The sequence below is a fragment of the Ranitomeya variabilis genome, chromosome 5 (assembly GCF_051348905.1).
Source record: "Ranitomeya variabilis isolate aRanVar5 chromosome 5, aRanVar5.hap1, whole genome shotgun sequence".
Lineage (NCBI taxonomy): Eukaryota > Metazoa > Chordata > Amphibia > Anura > Dendrobatidae > Ranitomeya > Ranitomeya variabilis.
The window spans coordinates 194,005,217-194,022,054 of record NC_135236.1 but is presented as its reverse complement, the minus strand read 5'-3'; the positions used below and the strand labels follow the sequence as shown (position 1 = coordinate 194,022,054).

Here is a 16,838-nt window from a genome sequence, read left to right as displayed (position 1 = left end):
TCGTGGAGTCGGATCCCATTTTGGTGGAATCGGTATTATGGAAATTGAGGAGTCGGAGTCGGAGGTTTGGCTTACAGACTCCACAGCCCTGACTTCAATGGGGCTAATTTGTTACTTTTCTGTACAAAGGAAGAACTTTGGCATTCTTTTGGCATCTAAATTTTTCTATAACATGTGAATAAAGCATAAACTATTTGCATTAAAGGATTTGGATACCCTATGGGGCAATCTTTTTACTTAAATGCATTTATTTGGGGGGGAACAAAATTTTACAGCCAAGTTTAAACAAAACAAAATTGTATAATTTGCCTTCTAGCAGAAGCACTCCTCCTCCCATCAAAGATTATATTCTCTTAATATATTGCAGTCATCATATTATACAGCGCTGTGCACTTACAATTGCTCATTTTGCCTTTCTACCCAGCTAATTCTTCTCTTTTCCATTAGGTCTATGACATTACGTGACTAAAAACAGAGTGGATGAATCCTTCTAAGCTATGTAGAAACAGAAAGTCTATTTTCCCCGCATGAGTCATCATTAGAATTACAATTCTACATCACTGCAAAGTCACAATTAATTTGTGCCTAAATACTCATCAAATCCTTAAATGACTGAACAGGACCTTAAAAGGGGATTTCCAAGGAATTGCAACTTACTCTATAAAGTAGCCTTTTCGGACTTTCTTCCCCCTTCTCAGAGGACAATGAGTTTCGTCTGTTAGGACACTGTAGATCTAGACACAGTAAATAATTCATTGCTCCTGACTGGTGTCTAGACCCAACCTGCCCCCATGCTCCAGCACAACATGGCATGTCATGGCATATTAGATTTTTTCACAATCCTAATAGTTTATAGGCAATATGTGGTCTACAGAAAGTCCTTTTTGCTCTACTCACTCCATGTAGACATATTTATTCTCATCACAGTATCTAAACACAAAATCTAAAAATGAAGACAACAGAATATTTACATGCACCATGTTGGTACAGTGAAACTGGGCAAAAATATTATTTCATTCATTGTTAGCATTCAGGGCAGAGACCACAAGCTTTGTAGGCAGCAACCAAATGTGTAACTGTGAGTCATTTAGGCCGAGATATATTGTGGCAACATATCCCCCAAATTACTTAGTCTATAGATGTATAGTGAAGCTCAGAGACGAGGGCCGATATACACAGAACAGAGTAATAATAAATCCATCACAGCAGAATGGGGGAGGCCTGTACAAAGATTTTGCAGTATATGCTTTTACATCTTCCTAAGTTGAATAAGACTGCATGACATTTAGAAACATGCCAATACATCTATGGAGATGACATGGAAGGCACAATGAATGCAAGTACTTCCACCATGCATTACTGTGGACATGGTGTGGAAAGCACAATGAATGCAAGTACTTCCACCATGCATTACTGTGGACATGGTGTGGAAAGCACAATAAATGCAAGTACTTTCACCATGCATTACTGTGGACATGGTGTCTCATAGAAGAGTCGCCTCCCTGAAATCTCCCTTATGAAACCAGAGCTCGTCACTGTACACATACATTTACATTGCACTGCCTGTGCATGCTAGATAGAAGTGATCCGAAATATTTATTCAACTGTTAAATTTACCCCGCACAATCAACATATTGATTTACTAGATGATTTGGCCACAGTGTGGAAGACGAAGCCTTTTATATCAATCCAAGTACACGTTGTCCTGGAAAACTTTCAACACAAGTATTATATTGTGAGCGCTCATGTGTTGCTGCACATCATCTTAAGGTTAGTGTGCTGGCAATATTATCACCTCTCTTTACTAGAAAATAAGTCCAATATCTCTGCTACTATTCCATTTCCATTTCTTTTCATTTTTATATCTGGACCGAATGCACTAATTTATTTTGTAAGATTCATCTCCGTTTGTGGCACATGAATAAAAGATCAGTACAGCATTGCTTCAGAACAGAAACCAAATCATACAAAAAAAAAAAGGTTTGGCCATTTTATCTTTCTTTTAAAGGGAATCTGTCAGCAGGATTTTACACCCCACACCATTTATATGCACATTTAAAGACAAGTCCAGCAATACCGTTAAATGGCCAGTCAGTTCCTCCTTTACCAAGAAATCAGTGTTTGATGGGATATGCAAAAGAGGCTGAAGAACTATTGGTAGATCGGAAGCCTCTGTCACTCCAGCTCTATTCCTCGCCAAGTGCTGCGTCCTCCTGCTTGACTGACAGCCTCTATGCTGTGTGTTTTTAGGCAAAGGGGACATCAGTAAAGCAGAAGAAGACAACACTGGGTGAGGAATAGAGCTGGAGAGACAGAGGCTTCAGATCTACCATAGTCCTTCAGCCTCATTTGCATTTCAAATCAATTGATGATTTTCTCAGCAACAGGTGAAAGCACTGACCATGTAAAAGTATGGTTGGACTTGCCTGTGAAAGCGCTACATGCACATATAAATAGTTTGGGGTGTGAAATCCCGCTGACAGATTCCTTTACAAAGAATTATTGATTTCCCTGCTCTACTTGTTAGCACTGCCTTCTTCACAAACTGCTCAGTACTCCTGTGCTCAAAATGGCTGAGCAAGGAGGAGCATGGGATAACTTGCTTAGATAAATGCCATTTTTGTTCATGTTACATTGTGTACCCAACGTTCTGTAGAATTAGAACCAAGCAGATGGCAATCTGACCTAAAGCGGAGCTAAACTAGGAAATACATACAGTTTTATATAGTGCACATTGCTGGTGATGACATGGCGAAAGCAGTATACTGAGGAACATATTTCATTGAATCATTCATCACTAAATACTTAAGACATCTGAAGGACATTCCCAGCGATAGTCAGCTCTCTTTGCATTAAGACCACCCATAGACCCTCTTGCATAGCTCTTCCTGCTCTATAGTATGCTGCGCACACATAGGTGAGCATGTTCAACGTGACTTTAATTCAGGTAAAATTAGTATATGTAAAAGTTACATTTTTAATAAAATGTAATATTGCAATCGGTAACTCCTGGCATATCTGCGTCTTCTTTACTGAAAAGATGGAAACTCCAAATGTATGTACCGACCTCCCAAACAGTTTCTTGACAAATACACATCGAGCACAGTGATCAAAAACCAAGGATAATAGGATCTATGTAAGCAAGTACGGATGCACCTTTATGCAACAGAAGAGGAGTCTGCGTGTGGTCTTTGGCACAGGAGACAATATAACAATGTGCTTCAGTTCTACACTAGGCAGTCCTCCATCTGTTTATGAATCAATGGCTTTCACTAGACAAAATAATGATATTTTGATAGCGTTTGGGAATAAAACTGTTCCGTACCTTTTAAGGAGACCAATTTATATAGTTTAGCTGCTCAGCCCAAACAATAAATCTCCAGCTAGTCAGGTCATGCATTCAAAGCAATAGTTCTGCATTGTTCTTGCTATATATTTCTAATATGCAGAACTTTTTTTTGGTGCTGAAATAATTTTGTCTCTTTTGCCTATTTATCCAAGTTTACATACTTATCAGAGTTTTAGCACCTGAAGTCACATGATTGAGGTTAAAACTTTATCCTACACAGTTCTTTGATAGCAAAATATTGAAGGAAAATGATGCAATTGTTTCACCTCGCCCACCATGAGTGCTGGGCCTGGCTACATTCGAATGCCCACCTACTACTGCAGTAGTCCACACCGGGTTTCTTAGGTACCCCAGCAAACTCCTCTAACAATATCACCCCAGGTCTCTTAAGGCCAGCTTTGGCAATCATTATATTTTTAGGTCTTTTTATATTTATATTACTTATTTATATAGAGCCATCATATGCCGCAGCACTCTACAGACATTATCATTACTAAGTAGCAATGTCGACAGTTGCGTCGAGTTTATCAGGCATTTGCTGCTCATTCACTTCTCACAACTGTTCACAGTTTTGTTCACACCTAGTCCCTGCAATCAAGGTAACACGTTTCCAAGCCTGTTACCAGACTGCATTAACATTTCTGTTACATTGCTATTAACTGTTGTTGTGTTGGAAGATACCAGTTTCCTATACAGTCACCGTTCCCATTCGTATATGTGGCTCTGCTTCACTTGTACTACTTGTGCCACATGTTTGTGTGACATCTCACATGCCTAGCTGATCCACGTGTTTCTATAAAGATCTGCTCTAGTGTACCATCACCTCCAAGTCTGTGTTGCTGACCCAGACCCAAAGTTCAGAGACTCCACCTTACCAGGTGAACCCTTATCAGCAACAAACAAAAAGTTTTCAATACAAAACTAATGTTACTTTCTTTGTGGGAGTGGGAGCAAAAACATGTAATCTAATATATAAAGCTGAATGTGTGTGTATGTGTGTATGTCCGGGATTGGCATCTGCACCGTCGCAGCTACAGCCACAAAATTTTGCACAGTCACACGTCTGGACCCCGAGAGCGTCATAGGCTATGTTGTGAGGCGAAATTTTAACCCCACGCATTCCAATTCACCAAACAATTTTGCCCCTATCTACATGGGGAAAAAGTGTTGGAGGCAAACTGACAGCTGCCAGATGTGAACAAGGGGGACTTAAAGAGTGAGAGCGATGGCACCAAAGAGTATATACCGTAGTTACTAAGGTGGGGCCCCGACATGGGATACTCACCACACACGGGGATATGAAAACACACACAAAATGCACCAAACACTACCACGTGCTTGAACACATATACCACCCTCAGCACACATTTCACCACACATACACCAACCTCGCCACATAAAAGTCGAAACACAAAAGTCACCGCTCAAAACTCGCCACATGCAAAACTAGGCTCACGCAAAACTCGCCACACGTGCAAAACTCACCTCATGGAAAACTCGCCACACGCAAAACTTGCACACGCGGAAAAATTGCCACATGCATAAAAGTTGCAACACATGCAAAGGTTGCCTCACACAAAACTTGCACATACTCAAAACGCACCACACATAAAACTCGCACGCGCAAAACTCGCCATGCGCAAAACTTGCTGCACACAACTTGCTACACTAACCTGTCACATGCAACTCGACACAAAAAGTTGCTACACGCATGTCGCCACACAAAACTCATCTCACAAAAGTCTCTACATGCATGTCGCCACACGCAACTCAACACACAACTTGACAGATGAAACTCGCCCTAAAACACACACAAGTCTGGTATTATCCTTCAAAAATAAAAATCTGATTAATAAGTAGACAAACTACAAGAGCAACAACTGTACCATATAGGAAATGCGGCAGCTGTCAGTCACATGACCTGTCTATTATGTGTATGTGTAAGCTAATATATACTGCCAGGGGGGAGGGCTTCCTGTTGGCTGGGGATTTATCAGGATGCCAATTTAGCTTACAAATACGGAGGTAAAAATACTGAGCAAATAACATGTGAACGAGGTCTAATACAAGAGGAGATGACCCACAGATATATACTACTGTATATACAGGAGGAGATGACACACAGGTATATACTATATACAGGGGAGATGACACACATATACTATATACAGGAGATGACACAGGTATATACTATATACAGGAGCAGATGACACACAGATATATACTATATACAGGAGATGACTTACAGGTATATAATATATACAGGAGGAGATGACACACGTATATACTATATACAGGAGGAGATGACACAGGTATATACTATATACAGGAGATGACGACATACAGCAGGTACAGGTATATGCTATATACAGGGGAGATGACATACAGGTATATACTATATACAGGAGATGACATACAGGTATATACTATATATAGGAGATGACATACAGGTATATAGTATATACAGAAGAGATGACATACAGGTATATACTATATACAGGAGGAGATGACACATGGGTATATACAATATACAGGAGGAGATGACATAAAGCAGGTATATACTATTTACAGGGGAGATGACATACAGGTATATACTATATACAGGAGATGACATACAGGTGTATACTATATATAAGGGAGATGACAAACATGTATATACTGAGGTGAAAATGAGAGGTGCGAGGTGAAAATGAAAAGGTGTGAGTGCAAAATGAGAGGAGTGAGGGAAAATAGTGGAGTGATCGGAAAATGACAGATGTGAGGTCGAAATGACAAGTGTTAGGGGGAATGAGAGGAGTGAGGGGGGAATGAGAGGAGTGAGGGGGAAAATATGAGGAGTGAGGAGGAAAATGAGAGGTGTAAGGGAGAAAATGAGAGAGGTGAGGGGGAAAATGAGAGGCGTGATGGGAAAATAAGAGAAGTGAGGTGCTATAACTAACCACAGATATTTACTATGCCCAGGCAACACAGGGCTAATTTAGAAATAAAGTTAATTTCCTCTCGGCAGCGGAGCTCTAAGTGTGGCGGCCCACATTGTATCAGAACACTATTAACAGCCTTATTTTACATGACGGATGTTTATATGTAGCAGAAAATCTTTGGCCACATATCTGGGACAAATTATTTTTGTGCAGATTTTTTTCTGGAGCAGGCTAATACAGCTGTGAGAGCCCCGTTCTCAAAGCTGTGCTTGAATTGTACTGCAAATTGCTGCAGATTTGCACTACGGAATCTGTACTGAAAATCCTGAATATGTGAATATACCCTTGGCAAACATACAGTGCCTTGCAAACGTATTCGGCTCCCTGGAACTTTTCAACCTTTTCCCACATATCATACTTCAAACATAAAGATACCAAATGTAAATTTTTGGTGAAGAATCAACAACAAGCGGAACACAATTGTTAAGTTGAACAAAATGTATTGGTTATTTTAAATTTTTGTGGAAATTCAAAAAGTGAAAAGTAGGGCGTGCAATATTATTCGGCCCCTTTAACTTAATACTTTGTTGTGCCACCTTTTGCTGCGATTACAGCTGCTAGTCGCTTGGGGTATGTCTCCATCATTTTTCTACATCGAGAGACTGAAATTCTTGCCCATTCTTCCTTGGCAAACAGCTCGAGCTCAGTGAGGTTTGATGGAGATCGTTTGTGAACAGCAGTTTTCAGCTCTTTCCACAGATTCGCGATTGGATTGAGGTCTGGACTGTGACTTGGCCATTCTAACACCTGGATACATTTATTTGTGAACCATTCCATTGTAGATTTTGCTTTATGTTTGGGATCATTGTCTTGTTGGAAGACAAATCTCCGTCCCAGTCTCAAGTCTCTTGCAGACTCCAACAGGTTTTCTTCAAGAATGGTCCTGTATTTGGCTCCATCCATCTTCCCATCAATTTTAACCATCTTCCCTGTCCCTGCTGAAGAAAAGCAGGCCCAAATCATGATGCTGCCACCACCATGTTTGACAGTGGGGATGGTGTTTTCAGGGTGATGAGCTGTGTTGCCTTTACGCCAAACATATAGTTTGGCATCGTTGCCAAAAAGTTCGATTTTGGTTTCATCTGACCAGAGCACCTTCTTCCACATGTTTGGTGTATCTCCCAGGAGGCTTGTTGCAAACTTTAAACAACACCTTTTATGGATATCTTTGAGAAATGGCTTGCTTCTTGACACTCTTCCATAAAGGCCAGATTTGTGCACAACAGTATCACGGACCTGCCTGTTGTGTTCCTTGGTCTTCATGATGCTCTCTGTACTTCAAACAGATCCCTGAGACTCATAGAGCAGGTGCATTTATACGGAGACTTGATTACACACAGGTGGATTATATTTATCATCATTAGGCATTTAGGACAACATTGGATCATTCAGAGCTCCACAATGAACTTCTGGAGTGAGTTTGCTGCACTGAAAGTAAAGGGGCCGAATAATATTGCACGCCCCACTTTTCAGTTTTTGAATTTCCACAAAAATGTAAAATAACCAATAAATTTCCTTCAACTTCACTTGTTGTTGATTCTTCACCAAAAATTTACATTTGGTATCTTTATGTTTGAAGCATGATATGTGGGAAAAGGTTGAAAAGTTCCAGGGAGCCGAATACTTTCGCAAGGCACTGTATATCCACTTAGCTCAAATTTTGCAGATTAAATTATATTGGTAATTTTTTTATTATAAATATGAAAAACAAGAACAGGTCCCTGTGATTTAATTCATTATTTTAATGCTGCCTCTCCTTCACTGCTATGGTCTTTGTTAGTGCTTCAGCCAATTGCAGGGATCAGGGTCTAATGCTATCGACACAGGTAGTCCCTGAGCCCACTGATTGACTGAAGCAGTCATGAGCGTTGGTGGTCAACAACGAACACATAGTGCACTGTATGCAGATGTGGCACTTCCCGCAGAGCTACAGCAACTCCAGATCACTGTCCTCCACCCAATCCACCCCATAAAGTATTAATTACTTCCTTCCCAGTGTAGTGCAAGAAAACGTGTCAATAGCTGAATATGAAAGCAATAATATTCCATGTCTGAAAGATAAGGCATCAGTACTGGGCAACGTGTAAAAAAAACCCTACAAATATAATTTAAAAAAATGCAAAATGACATTCAGATGAACCAAGCTTCGGAAAAAAAAACTGTAAAGCTCAGGAAGGAAATACATTATTAATCATTGTTTTGGCACCACCACATGGGAGAGATTGGCCACTATAATTATTGGGAAGAGTCTTGTTATGGCTTTTTGGGAAGGGAAGAAAGAGCCACGCACAACAGATTTGTGGCAAAGGCAATGGGAAATTATTGTAGCGTGTCTAAGTTCAGCTATATTGAAATCCATATTTAATCAGAAATTGATTTAAGGCAACACAAAAAAAGAAGGAGCAAACACCATAAGTGCCTTTAGTGCAGTCCAAGCTATAATCATTTCATGCTCAAAACCCCTGGTGTGAGAACTTCGCAAAGACCTCTGCATCAGGAGTATGTGAGCGCACAAGCCAAGGATTTAATCGGAGATTGTTTTATCTAAGGCCAGGTTAGTACCTCACATCATATGGCAGTTATAAAAACCACATACTTCACCCAAAGTGCTCACAAATAATGCTCAATGGAATCCACATTGGTTTTCTAGAGGACTGCACCTTTGTAAAGTATATTTGGAGCAGTGATCTGGGCCACTAGAAGAGAGATATCATAAAGATTGTAATATTAATTTTGTTTTCATTAATCGTGATGGTATTTTTCTACAAATGTCACGCTCGAATATATTCATACATTCCGAGGAAATGACTATTAAGAGCCTTCGCACCAAGTCTGATAATGGCACGCATTGCTTGCAGGTTTCCTTGTCTTGATCAGTGATGGGGGTTTTTGGATATTGTCTTTTTCACATGAACATTTCCACGGCTGCACATCCTGAAAGCATTACTGCCCCTAATTGTTCACCGTTTTCACATCCCAGTTATAGAAGTAATGGCAATATTAAATGTCAAGAGGTAGGTCATTTATTTCGCAATATTTTGCACAATAATTTTGAAAATGTTTCAAAACAGCAATCAAGACGGTATAAAGGAAAATAATAAGTTAAGTATGGCTGAAGAATTGCAAAGGTCTTTTCAAGGATTTTATAATAACTGAATAAAAGGAACTCATGCACACATTAAAAAGAACAGGGAGAGGGGGAATTCTGTGTCTGAAAAATCTGCTGCATATTAAAGGCATGTGGATGAGATATCCAGAGTGTTAATGGACAGGCGCTAACATGCACAGCATGTCCATTTATGAGGAGGATTTCTCCTTTTGCAAAGCAAATGAATAAATGAGCAGCTTAAAAGGAGTTTTCCCCTTTCATCTGCGTTTTTTTTTTAAATGCAGCACTGAAGTGGTGCCACTTATTTATTGTACTCACTTATATAGTGCCATAAAGGCTACTTTCACACTAGCGTTGTTTGCTGTACGTCGCAATGCGTCGTTTAGGAGAAAAAACGCACCCTGCAAAGTTGTCCGCAGGATGCGTTTTTTCCCCATAGATTTACATTAGCGACGCATTGCGACGTATGGCCACACGTGCGACGGTTGTGTTGTGTTTTGGTGGACCGTCGGCACAAAAAAAGTTACATGTAACGTCTTTTTTGCACGTCGTGACCGCTTGCGCGGTCGAAACTCCGCCCCCTCCTCCCCGGACCTTACAGTGGGGCAGCGGAAGCGTCGTAAGACTTTCACAACGCGCATCGGCACATGTGAAAGAAGCCTAACTCCACAGCGCTTTACAGACATTATCATCGCTGTCCCCATTGGGGCTCACAATCTAAATTCCCTATCAGTATGTCTTTGGAGTCTGGGAGAAAACAGAAGAACCTTATCCAAGTTTTCTGGAGTGGCGCCGATAACAGATGAAGATGGCAGCTGGTAAGTATATTACTGGGTGAAGGGAACTAAGACCACTCCAGCACTGCAATAGAAAAACAAAAATAAATAAAACTCTGGAGAGGTGATTTACCAAAAATAACAAAATCTGTGGTACTTATCCTCCTCGGGTCCAGCAATGTGTCTCCGCCGCTACCCCAGTGATTGTGTACATGCTGCAGAGATGAGGGCACGTCGACAACACTGTAGCAGATATCATGGAGCTCAGCGGCTCGTGTAAGGCTACTTTCACACTGGCGTTAACTGCAATACGTCGCAATGCGTCGTTTTGCCAAAAAAAAACGCATCCTGCAAAAGTGCTTGCAGGATGCGTTTTTTCTGCATTGACTAACATTAGCGACGCATTTGCGACGCATTGACACACGTCGCAACCGTCGCGCGACGGTTGCGCCGTGCTGTGGCGGACCGTCGGGAGCAAAAAACGTTACATGTAACGTTTTTTGCTCCCGACGGTTCGCTTTTTCCGACCGCGCATGTGCGGCCGGAACTCCGCCGGAACTCCGCCCCCACCTCCCCGCACTTCCCCGCACCTCACAATGGGGCAGCGGATGCGCTGGAAAAATGCATCCGCTGCCCCCGTTGTGCGGCGGAGACAAAGCTAGCGTCGGGGACCTCGACCCGACGCTAGTGTGAAAGTAGCCTAAGTTATACCAAATATTGACTTGATGTAGAGTTATAATTTGGCTCATTCACTATTACCATATATACTCGTGTATAAGCCAACCCCAGAATAAGCCAAAGCACCAAATTTTGCCACGAAAAACTGGGAAAACTTATTGACTTATAAGCCTCCCCTCATCCCTAGCCTGGTATGCATGGTCCCTCATCCCCATCCTGGTCTGCATGGCTCCACATCCCTATCCTTGTATGCATGGATCATTATCCCCATCCTTGTATGCATGGCTCATTATCCCCATCCTTGTATGCATGTCTCTTTATCCCCATCCTTGTATGCATGGCTCTTTATCCCCATCCTTGTATGCATGGCTCTTTATCCCCATCCTTGTATGCATGGCTCTTTATCCCCATCCTTGTATGCATGGCTCTTTATCCCCATCCTTGTATGCATGGCTCTTTATCCCCATCCTTGTATGCATGGCTCTTTATCCCCATCCTTGTATGCATGGCTCTTTATCCCCATCCTTGTATGCATGGCTCTTCATCTCCATCCTTGTATGCATGGCTCCGCATCCCCATCCTTGTATGCATGGCTCCGCATCCCAATCCTTGTATGCATGGCTCCGCATCCCAATCCTTGTATGCATGGCTCCTCATCCCCATCTTTGTCTGCATGGCTCCTTATCCCCATCCTTGTATGCATGGCTCATTATCCCCATCCTTGTATGCATGGCTCTTCATCTCCATCCTTGTATGCATGGCTCCGCATCCCAATCCTTGTATGCATGGCTCCTCATCCCCATCTTTGTCTGCATGGCTCCTTATCCCCATCCTTGTATGCATGGCTCATTATCCCCATAGTTGTATGCATGGCTCATTATCCCCATCCTTGTATGCATGGCTCTTCATCTCCATCCTTGCTTGCATGGCTCCACATCCCAATCCTTGTATGCATGGCTCCTCATCCCCATCTTTGTCTGCATGGCTCGTTATCCCCATCCTTGTATATATTGCCTCTTATCCCCATCCTTGTCTGTATGGCTCCTCATCCTCATACTTGTATGCATGGCTCCTCATCTCTGTCCTGGTATGCATGGTTCCTCATCCCTATCCTTGTATGTATGGCCCCCATGAAACCCCCCCCCCCAAAAAAAAAAAAAAAACACATCCTACTTACCTACGTCGCAGCATCTTGTTCCTGTGCTAGCAGCATCTGCGGCCCGAGCAATCACTTGTCCCCACTCATTAGGGTACTGAATACTCACCTCTCTCCACGCCTATGGGAGCGGAGAGAGGCGAATGTTCATTACCCTAATGAGCAGGCACCCGTAATAGCCTGGCAGCTGCTGCAAGCTGGCGACTGCTGCTGACACTGTGCGCGCTAAAAGGCTACGTCCCCACTGTCAGTAAATCGGAAGCTCTTTGGACGCAGCGCATGTCCGCTCCATCCAAAGCGCTGATGGCTTTTCAACGCAGGTGATTCCACATGTGTTCATTGAACTGTGCGGAATCACCGTGTCCAATACATTGGACGGGTGATATTTATCTTGCGGAGACTGAGCGTCTCCGCAAGATAAATAGACATGCTGTGGTCTGGAAACACGCGCCGCATGTCCGTCTCTGCAGGTGATCTGCGTGCGTCGGTGCACACAAAGTGGAGATGGGATTTCTTGAAATCCCATCCACTATGCTGTAACATCTGGCTGCTGCGGGTTGGATGCTGCAGATGTAAGCAGCGTCCAACCTGCAGCGTTTACTGATCGAGGGAACATACCCTAAGAGAAATGAATATTCACTGCCAGTGCAGTAAAAAATAATTTCTCTTTAGCAGCGGGCATAGGCTTTAGCTGCAGCAGCCGGCACCTGCCTCCTGTGACCCGCTGCTCCCCCTCCCCCGCAGTCTTTTGGGACAATGACTTGTGTATAAGCAGAGGGGGGCAATTAATACAAACTATTCACACTTCTACCTTTGAAAGCATTCTTACTATGCAGCATTTTTCCCACACCTGACCTTTTTTTCGTACTTTCACATCTTCACTTTTACATATTTAGTACGTTTGCACAGTACTGAAGATGTGAAGCATCTATAGTTCAGTCTAGAATGACAAGTCTGCCTTCAGTCTGTGTGACTGCAGACTTGTGAATCCTCCCAGCCCATTGTGAGAATCAGTCAGTGAAGAGAAAAGCAGTCCAGTGTGCGGTATGCATACTGCCGGGCAGAACCTCACTAGTGAGCATGGCCTCGCTCAATACAAGAGTAACGAGCAAGATCCAACACACTGGATGGGTCCTGCCCGGGAGGGTGCATACTGCATACTTGACTGCCGATCGCGGCATAGACACCGACGGATTCTCACAGCGCACAATGGGCTGGGAGGATTCACAAGTCTGCAGTCACACAGAATGACGGAAGACTTGTCATTCTAGACCAGATAATCCCTTTAAGTGAAGGATACATAGTGTACTGCTCTTCAGTAAGTGGAAAATATTGGCACGATTATGCCAATTGAGCCTTGAAATAACAATTGTATAAAAAGTTCTACATATACTAAGATATCGCTGATGCCACAGGTGCCCACGGTTTCCAGAGCTGCCAACAGTGAGAGAAACCTGTGACTCCTGAGTCATCGGTTAGGAAACTAATAGGTGACATGGAAAAATAACTTGTCATTTACACTTCTCCCATATGGAGACACTCTTGAAGATGGTGACGGGGCACAGCTCAATACTGAAAGGGACACCAAACAGATACCCTAATGGAAAGTTACATTTATTCATAGCCATGTTTCATTTCTTTCTTTGATCAAATACATTTTTTCTATGCGCAGTTCATCGAGGTTTACAATTCTAACTCAAAGGCACTATGTCCACAGTGACACTATATCATACGGCCACACGTACATTACATCCTGGGAACAAAACATTTCTGGGATGTCAACACAAAACAGAAACATTCTACCAGCATCGCTCGGACGACTTCTGATTATTAAACACATGCACACATTATATTTGCGATGATGCTTCTGAAAATCACGTCAGGGGCGTGATAGCATGATTAGTGGGACAATTAGCCCACAAGACTAGTTACTCACCAATTACCATATCACAGGCCAAGTTATAACATTGATTTTATGGAGATTCAAAGATTTATAAGCTACGAAAAAATGCTTGTTAAAGGGACTGTCCACTAGACGGGCAACCCTTTCTCAATCACTATGTTCCCCCCTTGTAAAATAAGAACAGCTATACTCACCCCGGATCATGAGTATACTGCCCCAAAATTTCAAGTTCACTATTTTTTATTGAATAAACTTTACTACCTGTGCACACACACACGGGATTTACGCGACACTGCCCTGCCTGGTACGGCTGGGTAATTACCTTGGTAGCTCCTTCCCTTTCCCGTACCCTGGTCTTCACTCAGTTACAGAATAGGAATAATCCATCCATGTGCAGAGCGACTGCACAGCATCCATGAAGTGGGTAGGGGCAAAAAGACCGCCGGCCCTAAGAGGGTAGACAAGTGGAGCCTTTTCCCAGCTGTGGCTGAGCTCAAACACGGGAACCCCCTCCCTCCTGTAATATCACTAGCAGCTCAGCAGTCGGGACAATGGGGGAGGGGAAGGAAGTTTAGCATGGGGCAGTGCATTGCACACAGGCGATACTCTGGCTAATCGGCAACTCTATCCCACCCGCCACTACTGAAGAAGGGGTTATACTGTATTTATGTCATATGTATATATGCATAATGTTAGTGTGTGCAGGTCATGTGTCTGATGTGTATTGTGTGTGTTCATGCAGATATCATGTATGTGTGATGGGTGCCTGGGTGTGTAAAGAAGAGAGCAAGTCCGACAAAAAAAGTCCCAATATATCTAAAATAGTGAATCAAGGCAGATATTTATTTAAATCAGGTGATAAACAAGGATATCAGAACCGAAAATATTAAAAACAAAGTATAAAAACAAGGGACGCCCACGCAAAGTAAATGGACAATTGTCCAAAGGAGATATTAGGAATGAAGGCACAATTTGTATATGACACTGAACAAAACGATAGAACGCATAAGAACATTGCTTCCAGGATAAATGACAAATATTACCCAACGGTATATTATAGAGTTGAATGAGTAACGTGTAATTGTACATAGGTATTTTGCTGAATCAGGTTTATGTAGTTTAGTAGTGGTGCATGATAGTAACTATTAGGTCCATGCCCATATAGAATGCAAGTGCAGAAAGAGCAGGGCAAGGGACAGAGGGTTGTGATGTATCAAACACTGAACAAAATTCCTACAGCATTGTTGATACAGATTTAAGCGATATAAACTCACAGTTAGTGACTCCTATTATTCGAGTGGGGTCCCGACGTGCGTTTCAGATTCCACCTTCGTGTGGGGGTAATTTAGAAAAACAGAGTGGGAACCCCCCTATTCTTGATAACCAGCCTTGCTAACGCAGACAGCTGAAGGTTGCAGCCCCCAGCTGTCAGTTTTGTCTGGCTGGTTCTAGAAAATACAGGGGAACCAATGCCGGATTTTTTAATTATATATTTATAGCGCAGGCGGCGGGTGATGAACAGTCCCATCAGCCACCACCTGCTTTCACTGGTATTAATGGCAGCAGGTGTACGCAGATGGGAGTAATAGTCCCATCAGCCGCCGACTGCTCTTGCTGTTATCAGTTGAATAAAACACTCATCATACAAAGATTAAAAAAAAGTTTTCGTAAAATAAAAATGTATAAAACCGTAAAGCACTCCACACTCTTATCAAGCCTACTTCAAAGATCCGTACTTCCCGTACGTGTGGCATGCATTTTTTTCCACGAATACCACACATACCCATTATAACCTATGGTGCTACACACTTGTCTGTGTTTTTACATGTACCGTGTGTCCATGAAAAACACAAGGAGACATGTTGTTTTATTTCTGGCAGCACGGATAACAATCTATGGGTCTGTGAAAAACATGTACAGCACACAGATGGAGAAGCTTTGTAATTTCTTTCTTTACCCATACTGGAAAAACATTGATGAACACACTGATGGTAAATACTGATGACCACACTGATGGTAACCACTGATAACCACACTGATGGTAACCACTGATGACCACACTGATGGTAACCACTGATGACCACGCTGATGGTAACCACTGATGACCACGCTGATGGTAACCACTGATGACCACACTGATGGTAAATACTGATGACCACACTGATGGTAAACACCGATGGTAAATACTGATGGCCACACTAGTGGTAAACACTGATGGTAAATACTGATGACCACACTAGTGGTAAACACTGATGGTAAACACTGATGGCCACACTGATGGTAAACACTGATGACCACACTAATGGTAAACACTGATGGTAAGTACTGATGGCCACACTGATCGTAAACACCGATGGTAAATACTGATGGCCACACTGATGGTAAACACTGATGACCACACTAATGGTAAATACTGATGGCCACACCGATGGTAACTACTGATGACCACACTGATGGTAAACACCGATGCTAACCACTGATGACCACACTGATGGTAAATACTGATGACCACACTAATGGTAAACACTGGTAAATACTGATGGCCACACTGATGGTAAACACTGATGACCACACTGATGGTAAACACTGATGGTAAATACTGATGGCCACACTGATGGTAAACACTGATGACCACACTAATGGTAAACACTGATGGTAAATACTGATGGCCACACTGATGGTAAACACTGATGACCACACTAATGGTAAACACTGATGGTAAATACTGATGGCCACACTGATGGTAAACACTGATGACCACACTGATGGTAAACACTGATGGTAAATACTGATGGCCACACTGATGGTAAACACTGTTGACCACACCGATGGTAAATACTGATGGCCACACTGATGGTAAACACTGATGACCACACTAATGGTAAA

At 42.5% G+C, this 16,838-nt stretch overlaps 1 protein-coding gene across 4 annotated transcripts in view; it reads right to left on the bottom strand.

Annotated features, from left to right (window-relative positions):
• The window catches only part of ATP8B4 (ATPase phospholipid transporting 8B4 (putative)), a 327,013-nt gene that overhangs the window by 166,551 nt on the left and 143,624 nt on the right, over positions 1-16,838 (bottom strand). The window lies entirely within an intron of this gene.